Here is a 14,257-nt window from a genome sequence, read left to right on the forward strand (position 1 = left end):
CCGTACGTTTTTTGGACTCTAACTACTCCTTCATACTTTGAGCTACAGAAACCGTTCAGGTATCAAAATGTTCAGCTTTTTAAGGAGAAGTGTGCTTCCATTCAGAATTTTTATAACTTTTATACTTTTTAAAATATTTAACTTTTAATAACTATTTTTTATAATGGATTCCTATGGGAGAGTCTCTTCAGCAACTCTTCAACTTCTTCTTCTTTCAGCTTTAACTACTTCAGCATACTTTCAGCTACAGAAATCATTCAGGTATCAAAATGTTCAGCTATTTCTGCTCTTTAAATCTTCCATTCAGTTTTTTAATATCTTTTATAGTTTTTTCATAATTACAGTTTTTGTGACTTGATGTTTTTGGCTGATTTTGGACTTTATAATGGGAGTGAATGATGGAACGTTGGTGCAGCTAGAGTGGATGACGTCACAGCTTAGAGTGGAGAGGCCGATTTTTGTGAACCGAAATCTTTCTCAATAAACTGTCAGCACGGCCGCAATTTTCACTCTATCTGAATAATTTCTTCACAACAATGTAGGAATACTTGTCCTGATTCTGATAAGCTATTTATCTAAGCTCTGAGACAAATCGTTTTTTCTCTGTGAGCCTCAGAGTGACGGGAGTCCCCCTCCGCTCTCCCATTAGCGCCAATGTTAAATTCGGTCTGAGATTCTGTCCGACAAGCTGAAGGTTGCACTTGGATCTCTCGCTCCTGTGATCACAATTTTCAGTCCTCAAAGATAAAATTCACACTAGTGGTTCATTAAAGTCTTGGCTCTCTCGTAATTCACTTTTTATGACGATACCTATCGTAGTTTTGCTGTAAAAAGCCTGTTTGTAAGGGCTCCAAATCAGTTTTCACGAGTGAAAATCTTGGCAGTTGAAGTTTCCCGCCTCTCCCCTACAGTCTCCCTGGCAACGGCTGTGTCGGGTCACGTGATCAGGGCTGTTTATAAATGAGCGTCAGACACTTGTACAGGCTCGTGTGTAGTTAGCCTGTTTATGCTAGCGGCTCTTTGCTAACCTGCTTCAGTTTCTTCTACTTTCAACTCTTTTTAACAAAAACTGTAATTATTCTTTTAACTTTTTAACTATTTTAGATAAATTCAGCTATGTTTTATCAACTTTAGCAAATCTATTTCAGCTTTTTTTAACTAAACATTCAGCTGTTTTAGCTTCTTCTTCATATGTTTATCTCTGTTAAAACACTTCCTGTTTCTCTTCAGCTAATTTCAGCAGCGTTTTAAAACGTTTCAGTCTTTATCTAAATTACTGTTTAGATAAATTCAGCTATGTTTTATCAACTTCAGCAAATTTATTTCAGCTTTTTTAACTAAACATTTAACTTTATCTTTAACTTTAACTGTTATATTTTACTGTTTAGATAAATTCAGCTATGTTTTATCAACTTCAGCAAATCTATTTCAGCTTTTTTAACTAAACATTTAACTTTAAATTTAACTGTTTAGACAAATTCAGCTATGTTTTATTAACTTCAGCAAATTTATTTCAGCTTTTTTAACTAAACATTTAACTTTACCTTTAACTTTAACTGTTATATTTTACTGTTTAGATAAATTCAGCTATGTTTTATCAACTTTAGCAAATTTATTTCAGCTTTTTTAACTTAACATTTAACTTTACCTTTAACTGTTTACATAAATTCAGCTATGTTTTATTAACTTTAACAAATCTATTTCAGCTTTTTAACTAAACATTTAACTTTACCATTAACTATTTTAGATAAATTCAGCTATGTTTTATCAACTTCAACAAATTTATTTCAGCTTTTTTAAGTTAACATTCAGCTGTTTTATCTTCTTCTTCATATGTTTATCTCTGTTAAAACACTTCCTGTTTCTCTTCATCAACTTTCAGCAGTTCTTCATGAATCGATTCAGCGTTTCAGCATTCACAGTGCATTTTCTTCAGGAAATGCTTTATCTAGTTATATATTATTCTTCCGTACGTTTTTCGGCGCGTAACTACTCCTTCATACTTTGAGCTACAGAAACCGTTCAGGTATCAAAATGTTCAGCTTTTTAAGGAGAAGTGTGCTTCCATTCAGAATTTTTATAACTTTTATACTTTTTAAAATATTTAACTTTTAATAACTATTTTTTATAATGGATTCCTATGGGAGAGTCTCTTCAGCAACTCTTCAACTTCCTCTTCTTTCAGCTTTAACTACTTCAGCATACTTTCAGCTACAGAAATCATTCAGGTATCAAAATGTTCAGCTATTTCTGCTCTTTTAATCTTCCATTCAGTTTTTTAATATCTTTTATAGTTTTTTCATAATTTCAGTTTTTGTGACTTGATGTTTTTGTCTGATTTTGGACTTTATAATGGGAGTGAATGATGGAACGTTGGTGCAGCTAGAGTGGATGACGTCACAGCTTAGAGTGGAGAGGCCGATTTTTCAAAACCGAAATCTTTCTCAATAAACTGTCAGCACGGCCGCAATTTTCACTCTATCTGAATAATTTCTTCACAGAAACGTAGATAAACTTGTCCTGATTCTGATAAGCTATTTGTGAAAGCTGAGAGACAAATCGTTTTTTCTCTGTGAGCCTCAGAGTGACGGGAGTCCCTCTCAGCTCTCCCATTAGCTCCAATGTTAAATTCGGTCTGAGATTCTGTCTGACAAGCTGAAGAGTCCACTTGTATCTCTCGCTCCTGTGACCACAATTTTCAGTCCTCAAACATAAAATTCACACTAGTGGTTCATTAAAGTCTTGGCTCTCATGTAGTTAACTTTATATAACAATACCTATCGTAGTTTGGCTGAAAAAAGCCTGTTTGTAAAGGCTCCAATTCAGTTTTCACGAGTGAAAATCGTGTTGAAGTTTCCCGCCTCTCCCCTACAGTCTCCGTGGCAACGGCTGTGTCGGGTCACGTGATCAGGGCTGTTTATAAATCACCGTCAGGCTCGTGTGTAGTTAGCCTGTTTATGCTAGCGTCTCTTTGCTAACCTGCTTCAGTTTCTTCTACTTTCAGCTCTTTTTAACAAAACAGTTTAACTTTTCTTTTAACTTTTATATTTTAGATAAATTCAGCTATGTTTTATTAACTTCAGCAAATCGTTTTCAGCTTTTTTAAGTTAACATTCAGCTGTTTTATCTTCTTCTTCATATGTTTCTCTGTTAAAACACTTCCTGTTTCTCTTCAGCTAATTTCAGCAGCGTTTTAAAACGTTTCAGTCTTTATCTAAATTACTGTTTAAATAAATTCAGCTATGTTTTATCAACTTCAGCAAATTTATTTCAGCTTTTTTAACTAAACATTTAACTTTACCTTTAACTGTTTAGATAAATTCAGCTATGTTTTATCAACTTTAGCAAATCTATTTCAGCTTTTTTAACTAAACATTTAACTTTAAATTTAACTGTTTAGATAAATTCAGCTATGTTTTATCAACTTCAGCAAATCTATTTCAGCTGTTTTAACTAAACATTTAACTTTAAATTTAACTGTTTAGATAAATTCAGCTGTTTTATCAACTTCATCAAATCTATTTAATCTTTTTTAAGTTAACATTCAGCTGTTTTATCTTCTTCTTCATATGTTTATCTCTGTTAAAACACTTCCTGTTTCTCTTCAGCTAATTTCAGCAGCGTTTTAAAACGTTTCAGCCTTTATCTAAATTACTGTTTAGATAAACTTCAGCAAATCTATTTAAGCTCTTTTTAACTTAACATTTAACTTTACCTTTAACTGTTTAGACAAATTCAGCTATGTTTTATTAACTTAAGCAAATTTATTTAACCTTTTTTTAACTAAACATTTAACTTTACCTTTAACTGTTTAGATAAATTCAGCTATGTTTTATCAACTTCAGCAAATCGATTTTAGCTCTTTTTAACTAAACATTTAACTTTACCTTTAACTGTTTAGATAAATTCACCTATGTTTTATTACCTTCAACAAATCTATTTCAGCTTTTTTTAACTAAACATTTAACTTTACCTTTAACTGTTTAGATAAATTCAGCTGTTTTATCAACTTCAGCAAATCTATTTCAGCTGTTTTATCTTCTTCTTCATATGTTTATCTCTGTTAAAACACTTCCTGTTTCTCTTCATCAACTTTCAGCAGTTCTTCATGAATCGATTCAGCGTTTCAGCATTCACAGTGCATTTTCTTCAGGAAATGCTTTATCTAGTTTTCTCTGTTTTTCACATTTGAATGGATACAGAGTTTGATGGACTGTTCTGCCTGCCAAGAGTTTTTATGCCTGACATTTACCAAGGTCTTCTTGAAACATATAGTATCAATACTTCCCAAAAGCTACAGTCAGGGAAATGTAGCCATGTACAGTGCTTTCGTACCTATTTTTGTTAAATCACATTACACAAAACACAAAACAGATTAACTTAAATTCTTAAATGTCAAACCAGTGAACTGAGGGACAGCAACAAGTGTAAGAAGTAAATTGTAAAAAATATAAATTTTGCCTGTTTGGAAAAACAAAAGACAAGAAATACCACATTTTTCTCCGTTCCAACAAGGTAATTCTACTGGTCACCATTAAAATATGACAAAGTCATTAGGGTGTTTTAATCTCCTTATATAGTCAACCGGCCCTGGGCTGAGTTAGACCCAATTATCATGTGCAGAGCAAAGGAATAATTAAAAAAGCAAAGCTTTAAAGAGGGGGCCTCTATGCTGAAAGCTGCATTTACATGTGTAATGAGGCTCAGGCCTCTCCTCCTCTTGATCCACAGACTCTTAACCACTCATAGCCCCCCTGTGCCTCTGCCACGCTGCCTGCCTGCGCTTTTCCAGAACATTGTCTGGTCTGATCTCCCTCACTCCCACCTCGCTCTCTCTCCCATCTGCGAGAGCCCACATTAACCTTCAGCTCCTAATCACACAGAGATGATTAGTCTTCCAGTAAAAAAGATCATTGCAGGCTCCCAGCATTGTAAAAGAAAAGGTTTTTAATGCTCTCATTGGAGTGAAATGCAGTGCCATATTTCACACTGGAATTACAAACCAATGAAAGGCATTAGAAAGTGCGTACATGAGAACATGGCATTTTATCAGCTTTGTCTCTGTCTTTTTGTCCCATCTACCAACACATCCATGGCTGTCTATCTCAAAGGGTCAACAAATGACAAGAGCAACTTACAATATCTGTTTATTTTTATTAATTTCTTATATCTCAGTTGTTGCCTCTTCTCTCCAGACTTGCTTTTTGTACGTTGTTGTGAGGAGCTCTGCCTGAGTTGGCTGCCGAGATTGAATGAAAATGTGTTAGCCTTGGGTCAAAGGCTTTCTAATGCTCATTTTCAGCCTCAGGGGTAATCACTGGGGGGCATGGAGGAAACAATTTTCTCCTCCATGTTATTTTCAGAATAATATAACAAACTATTTTCCACTACTTGTTGTCAGCCACTGCATTTTACCTTTGGAAAAATGGATTGAGTGATGTGTAGAAAATGAGGATTTGCTGTGTGTTGACTACTGGTATTTGTACATTTTTTTCTCTGACTAATGTTTTTACCGTTGACCTTCTATGTTATATATAACGCACACACACACACATAGATATGTAAATAAACTGAACCAAAAAATAACTCAACAACAGCCTACAGAAACGACAGCCTAACACTAGCACTGCAAGCCTGTACATGCACTCGCAAGGACAAAGGTTTTCTTTGCCATTTATTCAACAGAACAAAACATGAGTAACACAACATAATTTATTAATAAAAAGTCAACAACATATTTGAGTGGTCCACATAATGGTGCAATCTGTGCAAACATCACACTTTACAAGCCCATAGAAAATTGAAAGATTCTAAAGCGAAGGATATACAGAGTAAATATTGATGCAACTAATAATTATAAGTGTTTACAGCCCTGTACAATATCATATTTACTAGGTGTCAACATGGAATGAAACTATTAATAGTTAAGAATGTAAAATACAATCTAATTTCATTGTCTTCTGAAAATAGTAAATTTTATTTAATTAGACATAATAAATTAATAAACACACCAGCCTTTTTTGAAGTATAAAAAAGTTATTACTAGAACAAGGTTCCTAATGTTTGTAAGATTTTCTTTCGCTGTCTTTTTAAATGGAAGTTCAGAAGTCAACATTGTTTGTTTGTATTGAAGCACATGGCTGTTGTCTGATGTATCGAAGCACTTTGATGTCTACTCCTTCCCAGGATGCACTTATTTATTCAGTAAAATAAGCTGCTAGAGGAGGAGCCTAGAGGTATAAGCATCAGCTAGAAGATGCTTGCGTGTAAAATGAGCTTCAATTTTGTTTCAGCTCCCCAGAATGTTGTTAATCAATTTGGAAGTTTTGACAGGGCAACGGCTCTCGGAAATAGGCATAATTAAGTCCATTTTTCTTTCATCTGGAACAGACGTCAAACATTGGCACGCTGCCCTCTTATGCCTTATGCATTTGCCTCCAGACCCAGAGATTGTGCACTTTGCTCATTTCATCTGGCCTATACGAAAAGGAAATCAGAAGTTAGCAAAAAAGTTTTTGCTTTGTTCAGTGTCTTGTCTGTTTCACCTTCTTTAAAGTCCTACCGCACTGGCAGAATTAATTAGAGCACACGTATCAACTGCTTTTTTTTTTAGTTGCATCAACTGTCTAAATTCAGAACTTTTCACAGAAGACTGATCCTTTAGTTCCAATTTGCCACTGAAAATCAGCTCAAACATTTTCATGAGGCATTCAAAATGCCACATGATTGATAAAGAGACTTTATTGTGGCTAATTATAAGCAAACAGTAATTTACTTTACACCTAATTCATTCCATCAAGCTGTCAATGGAACAAAAAGGCATATACCATACTATATGCAGTGTTTCATTTGATTTACTGAATATACACTTTACTGTGAAAGCACAACCCAGAGAGTCGTGCACTGCAGCTGAATGCGTTGCGCTCTGTTTACCATAAATTATATCATAAACACAATTAGACATGGCTGACAGACACATGTAACAATGAGAAAGCTAGACGCGCATGCACACACCCACACACATGCTGTTCACACTCAGCCTTCACTGTCACACTCTTAATATGTTAGATCAGCCCCCGGTTTACTAAGCTAATGACTAGCATTCCATTGTCTCCTGTTGTGTGCTGTGTTATTGCCCAGTCTTGTGCAGGGAGTTCAAATCTCGCTTTTGGTGGAACCAGAGAGAAAATCTGATTAACCTAAGCCTTTTAACTGCGGTTGGGTTTGATCCCATTCGACAATTGGTAACACAACCTATTTTGTTTGTGTGTTGAGGGAGAATGCATGTGGAGGGAGGGCGAAGGGTTGGTTGAGAAATGGAAAAAAAAAAAAAAAAAAAAGGTGACACAAACTAAGCAGCTTTTGCTTGGGGACATGGTTCAAGTCAGGGCCATGACACAAAGTGTTAAATAGCTTCTCACCATTTATTTACAGGGGCCTCATGAAGGTCTGTGTTCAGTGAAGGAAAAAGGAAAATAAGTGACTTAACAGTAAGACAAGAAGAGAGAGAGAGAGAGATGCAGGGGTAAAGACACACTGCAAAACAGACTGAACTCACATTATATGACGAAGAAACAGTCACTCCAAAGTAATCAATCAATAATCAATCTTGTAATACGTTATGTAATAATAATATATAAATGTAATAAGTAATACATTTTCTTTTGAATAAGAAGTAAGTACATTTTTTTGACCAATGTCTAGATTCAAATCATGCTGACACATTTGCGATTGTTGATGTTTTGGAAAGTTTTTTCCTAAACCCTTAACCCTTCCTAAACCCTTAGTCTACTAAGCAGACCTCAGTGCTTTATAACCATTGTCTTATAATAGGATTTCGGCACTGACAAGCTCAACAAGTGACCTCACAGGCGTAGTCACAAATGTAGTCTGATGTTAAATGCTAAGAGAAGAATGCTATTGGCAACATGTGCAACAAGACTGTTGTGACATATAGGAAAAAAAAGAACACTTTAAAAGTCATGTATGGAGATATTTTGCATTTAAGTTGGATGATCAAGGACAAGCTATGCACTAAGTCACCAAAAGCTGGTGTAAAAATTATGTCAGAGCTTTTGGAGTGAAACAAGGAAAAGTGTTAGTGTTTAGACAAAGCATCTAAAAGACAGGAATCCAGATCTGTAAAGTTTCTTAAGGTAAATAATGAAATTATTATTATTGATGTTGTTGTTTGTTTGTTTTTGCCATGGTATCAAATTTGGTATCGTAGATGGTAGAATTTCAGTGGTATCAGTACTGAATACCAAATCTCTGGCATCTTGACATCCCTATTAAGTAGCAAATGAATAATCAGGAAAAAATGGCAAGCAAGGATATGCTTGACTTTGACAAGGGCTAGATTGTAATGGTTAGACAACACTAGTTATATACAGGTGTTTCCTGTGTGCAATTGTCAGTACTTTCCAAAAGTACTCCAAAGAGGGACAACAGAACTGCTTACAGGATGTAAAGTAGGCTGCTGTCTTCTTGGTGGAAGATACCAGAGGTCACCTTCAGAGGTTGTGAAGCGGTGACCTTTCCAGTATTAGTCGAGTGGTTTCAGTGTTATGGTTGACGTGGTTGTGACTTTTCAATAATTGCACAATAGTCTGGATGACAGTGTTATGTACTGTAAATTCATAAATTCATAAATTGCAAATACAGTAAATCCAACACTAGATCAGATTAGTGCCATTTAAATTACTATGGTTTGATCAGGGGCCTTAGAGGTTTTAAGGTGTGATGCAGTTTAAATAATACAAATCTTAGCTTAGTGATATTACTGTAATTATAGTGCATAAGCTGTAAATCCCCTCTTGCTTTTTACCATTCCTGATTCAACTCCCAATTAGCCCTTTTTCTCAATCTGCTGCACCTCCCTGAACGACACGTGAACACAGTCTTTGCCTCTCAGCCCATTCCTCGCCCACCTCGTGGTATTTATCTGACTGGATGCAGAGGGACAGATATCATATAGTGCCATGTGTGTAGGAAAAAAAAAAGGCTGGGTGGAAAGCCAAATACTAAGTATGGCCCGGGGTAACGGAGGCCTGTCATCTCTGCCATCGCGTCTCACAGTCGGCTGAGTGGGTCATTGCGACAGATCACCTCAAGTTTGGCCACGGCACCGCCAACCTCCAACCCCTGGGAGAGTGAGTTTGAAATAGCTAAATGTTAAGCATGCCTGAAACACACACACACACACACACACACACAAACACACAGTGCATACACGTGCGCACAGCACTTACTCACTTCATGCACATACAGAAAGGATACTAAATCTAACATTCACAGACACACATTAGACATACAACAGAAGTGAGCAAAAGAAGAAGCAAAGCAACACAGACAAGCAACAAACCCAGACAGACTCACAGTTTTGCCAGACAGTATTTCATGAGTAGGAGACTGAGTGAGTCATCTGTTCTACTCACCAAATGCCTCTTCCTTTTGTATTTCAAATGTTAATGTTGAATCAGACAAACCAGCAGACTAGACAGACTGGAATATTCTGTTTCCACACATCTATATTTTTTAGGCTGATGCTGTTTTTGTCGGTGTTTACTAGGTGCATCAGATGGAGCTTTTGTGTCATTCGTGATTCACTCTGCAGGTGGAATGTCTATTCTGTTTATCAGCACAGTCTTACTGTAAATGTCCCATAGTTATGCCTTAGCCTTGAATATAAGATTAAGTCAAAAACAAGTCTTGTCAGGAATTTGTGATCATGGCTCTTTTTAACCCTTAGTAGACGCTCAATGTTGTCGTTTCTTTCCTTCTTTCCAGTCTCAGAACTTCAGCATGAATCTGGCTACTTTAATCATTACAAAAGCTAATATATAAGAACATTTTGTAGATGCATTTAATTGCATTCTCTGTACCTAAGGAGGAACTTACTAGCTTACACAACCACAAAACAAAATGTACATTGCTTTCCAGAAAAATATCAATGGTTAATCATATCTTACTTTTTTTGCTTTTTTTAACACTGTGGCCCCTAAAAACACTGGCAACAGCCATGCTGGCATCTAGAAAATTGAATCAAGCTCAGAGCAGTGCACTGAGACATTATAATTCTCCACTGGACGCCATGAGGATGCTTTTTACCACTGAAAATAATGGATGTGTCTGAAAATACACCTCTGATGCTTATAGTGCATTCCAGCCTTCAGAGATGAATGCCTCTCCGCTCATTTTAAGTAGTTGTGTGTTTATTTATTTATTTATCTATTACCTCCCCACTGACATCATGAAATGGTTGATTTCTGCTGCGAATGAGAAAGCCGCCTCCCTCTCACAACCTTGACCTTTCGTGCACCTCTGGTGCAGATGGGCTGTACTTTTGGGAAAGTCTCCCCTTCCAGTTTTCCAGAGATGCAAGAGATTTAGGGGGGTCAGGAAAGGGGACTGCTAGATAGAAATCTAATTAGGTGATTGTGCTTGAGGGAGCTTCACTATAGCTGCTCGATAAACTCCCACACACTTGCTCTCCTCCTCTCTCATTTTCCTCTCTTGCTTCACTCTCTCTCTCAGCGGTTTGCACTCACCCTGAGATGCTGTCTGAGAGTCCCCCTGCTGAGGGCACAGTCACAGAGCGCAGATCATGGCTCACTTACTACATCTTCACTGCTGATCACATTCTTCAAAGAAATAAGTAGATTCAATCCTTGGCTGATGATAAAGCTTTTACTTATACTGTCTTCTTTTGGCTCATTATTATTTTACCTTTAGACATAAATAAACCCATAAAGGCTTCAAAGACTGATGATAAGCATGCCCTTTTTGGCATGCAGCACAGTTGTTATATTTGTCTTAGACCACTGTGGATTGTCTGGATGAGTGGTTGTTTCTGTTTTATATGAATGTGTCTGTATTTTTCTGTGAGAAGAAACACAAATATACAGAAGTTGGATGCAGTTGAAAATATTCTTACATACAAACAAATAATCTTACAAAGAACTAATGCATTTCTATAAAGATGTTAGTCTCACTATCACCCATTAATAATACACTGCAGACGTCTGTGCTTCTACTTCTGTTCACTTTTTCTCCGAAAGGAATAGAAACATGGGGATTTGACTGCATCACATCCAAGCTAAAAATATACATTTTTTACATTTGATGCACAACAGAGGCTGTGTGTGTTGTTTTTAACCCTTAGCAAATTTGCATTTACCTAAGTTTAATGTCCTCTAAGCATAATTTAGTTGTCAAGCACTGATACGGTAGAATATTCAGTTAGATACATTAGCAGGGAACTTTTTGTTCAGCAGAAACAATAGGTCTGATGTTTAATACTGCAATGTCGTTAAACTAATGCAGTGTAATTTATATGGTTGCATCTTGGCATAACATCTTTACTCTATCGTAATATAGAATTAGAAAGAATTCATCCATCTCATCTATCTAACAAGCAGTAAAAGCCATTGTAGTTTATGGAACAATAGCAATCTGGAGAATTGGTAAGATTTCAGATGACCCACAGTGATTTTTTTTCTTACTTTTTCTAATTACCTCTGTACCAATACTGGCTGTAATTCCTAGTTTATTCCGTGGATTTGTTTCTCGAATGCAGATCTTGCAGCACACTAAAGAAGAAGCAGATGATTTACCCTGAAATCATGCCGTAGCATTTTCTAATTAGAACGTAAGTCATATTATCTCAAGCAGCCTCCCTGAGCCTTGGGTATGACTAAGCCTGTTCTGTGCCTGTGATGCAATGTCAGTACTGAGGAGCTGTTTATTGTGAAGGCACAATTGTGGCCCGGAAGTGTGCTCGGCAGTAGCTTAGTCACACTAATGCATAGCCGCCGCATGGGCTCATAATTCAGAGTTGTTTGCAGTGCAATGAATGAATGAGGCTGTCTCACATAGACAAGCAACATGGGCTTAAAAATCACACAATAAACCAGATGTCTTTATGTGCAAGAAAAGTGTGGAGTATATGTCTAGTATTATTGTTTGAATAATCAATTTGCAGGTGGATGATGAATGAGGAACATATTTTTCTGAAAAGGACAAGAATGAGAGGGAGATACTTTGGAAGAGATAAATGCAGAGGACATGGAATCAGAGGAAAAGGAAATCATAGTGATGAATAGAGAGAGCATGCTGAAGAGGCAGAGAGGTGGAGGAGAAAAAGAGTTTAGTCCAGTAAACAAAACCATGTTTAACATTTTATAAGTATCCTGCCTCTGCAACTACTGAGTAATGGTTTGATGTATTTCCCTCGATCCTATCTGATGCCACAAGTCTTTGTGAGACCAGACAAAGGAATTACAACCATCGAACAGCCTGCTTTAATCATTCTGAGAAATGCTTCACTTAATAGCAGTTCTGGGGGCTGTTTGTCATGTGTGTCTCTGCTGTTTTCTAACACTACCTCTGACCTGTTTGTGTGTGACTTTGAAAATCAGAACAAATTTAGGGGTTGTCTATAATGTTCTATAAAAATAAGACAAGACAGTGGTGAATTTAAGGGAGAGTGCCCCATTTGGTCTAGTCTTAGTGAGATTTGCAACATGTTTTAATATATTCTGATTCCAGTCATTTAAGTTGACTACATAGAATTGTATTTTCCATTCAGAGAAAAGGTATTTTTCCTAGAGGCAGAGGCAATCATGTAGAATAAGAAAAGGCAAATAGAAATAGCAGACTGTGTGTGCAGGGTAAGTAATGTTATAGACATTTGGGCTGATACAAATGGGACTGTTACTCAACAAACAACACAGAAACTGTTAAAAACAGTACTTACAGCACAGCTCAAATCACACTTGGATTCTATAAAGTAAATGACAGCACGGAGCTTTTTCCACAAACCAGAATAAAAACAATCATTGCGTTATTGACAAAACGACATTTGCCATATGTGCTGGGTGTCTGCTACGTTGTGTGATTGACAACACAACAGCAGTAGATACTGTCTGTACACACCTGATGTTTCTGGGAAAAAGAGGCTGATTGTCTTCAACTTCCTCCGGCATTGTCTACAGATTTAGCCATTTTCCTTCATAAAGCACAAGAATATGCAACTATTCATATTTGTTATATTTTGATACTATTAGTGTAGAGTGATTCATTATGACATAATGCATTGCTTCGTACTTTAGATCAAAACTGACATAAAGATAAGACACTTAGCGGTGTCTTAGCTTAGTTTAGCATTAAAAAAAGAAATGGAAGCAGGTGAAAACAGCAAACCTGACACCACAAAGCATCTCTAAAGCTCACATATTGACATGTTTTATCTTTTTTCTGTAATCCCTACAAAGAGTTCAAAAATCACAAGTTGTAGTTTCTTGGTCAGAAATAGAAATTTTACTAGTTGCTTGGCAACTTGACTACTTAGCTAAAAAAAAATTTAAATTAAAAAATAAAACTCCAATGCAATGACACATTTGTACTTTTGCACTTTACACAACCTAAGTGACAATATTTTCTTAGATATAAAAGGTTTATTAGTGACTTTTTAAGGTGATTGCGAATTTTATTGGCACATTAGTCAGGAGTGGTTTTTATTGCATTAAGGACAGACCTGCTCTTTTTGCTGCTTTACTTTATTTAGGTAAATAAATATAAAGTAAAATGTGTGGACTTAAGTGCATCAGCATAGGAAACCGAGCTAATAAATGTGAAAATATCATTCATCAGCTAGTTGTTTGATGCTATAGCGGCAGTGTAATAGGATGAGAGCGGGATGAATTGTCACTGAGAGGCCTGTGTTAAGGTGAAAGGATCTCCAGGGGCTGTTTGATGTCTGTTCAGCTCACACTGAATCCTATCTCACCTCATTGAATCCACACAGAGTTCTCAAAATTGGATCACAGTGGAGTTTTATCTTTGAATGCGGATCACTATTATTGCATTAGATAGGAGGACTACACCCTCACCTAGTCAATGTATGTTTCTTTTTGTTCCCCTGCGCATTTGCATCTTGACTTCCTACAGCAAATATGGCACCCTAACCAAACATCTCTGCTCCTTTTCCCCTTCAACAAACGTCTCACTAAAGGAATTTTACTAGTTTTACATTAAGACAGTTTTTGTATTTCTGTGTCAACTTTCTACAGAAAGACGATTTTATCTCTTTGTCACTGTAGTCCCTTTGAACTGCACTCATAGGAAGCTTTCTGTTGCATCCAAGTATTTCTTGCACCATCTCACTCCTTCATGAAAGAAGCATTTCAAATATAAAGTACTTTTCATTTTCTTGTTCCCACTGAGTGGATCTGAGTAGAAAATCTAACCTGTTTCA

The 14,257-nt window shown here is 36.4% G+C and overlaps 1 protein-coding gene across 1 annotated transcript in view; it reads left to right on the top strand.

Annotated features, from left to right (window-relative positions):
• The window catches only part of LOC113153160 (cadherin-22), a 151,186-nt gene that overhangs the window by 126,537 nt on the left and 10,392 nt on the right, over nucleotides 1–14,257 (top strand). The gene's annotated exons all lie outside the window — the stretch shown is intronic.

This window comes from Anabas testudineus, chromosome 5 (assembly GCF_900324465.2).
Source record: "Anabas testudineus chromosome 5, fAnaTes1.2, whole genome shotgun sequence".
In the NCBI taxonomy this organism is placed as follows: Eukaryota; Metazoa; Chordata; class Actinopteri; order Anabantiformes; family Anabantidae; genus Anabas; species Anabas testudineus.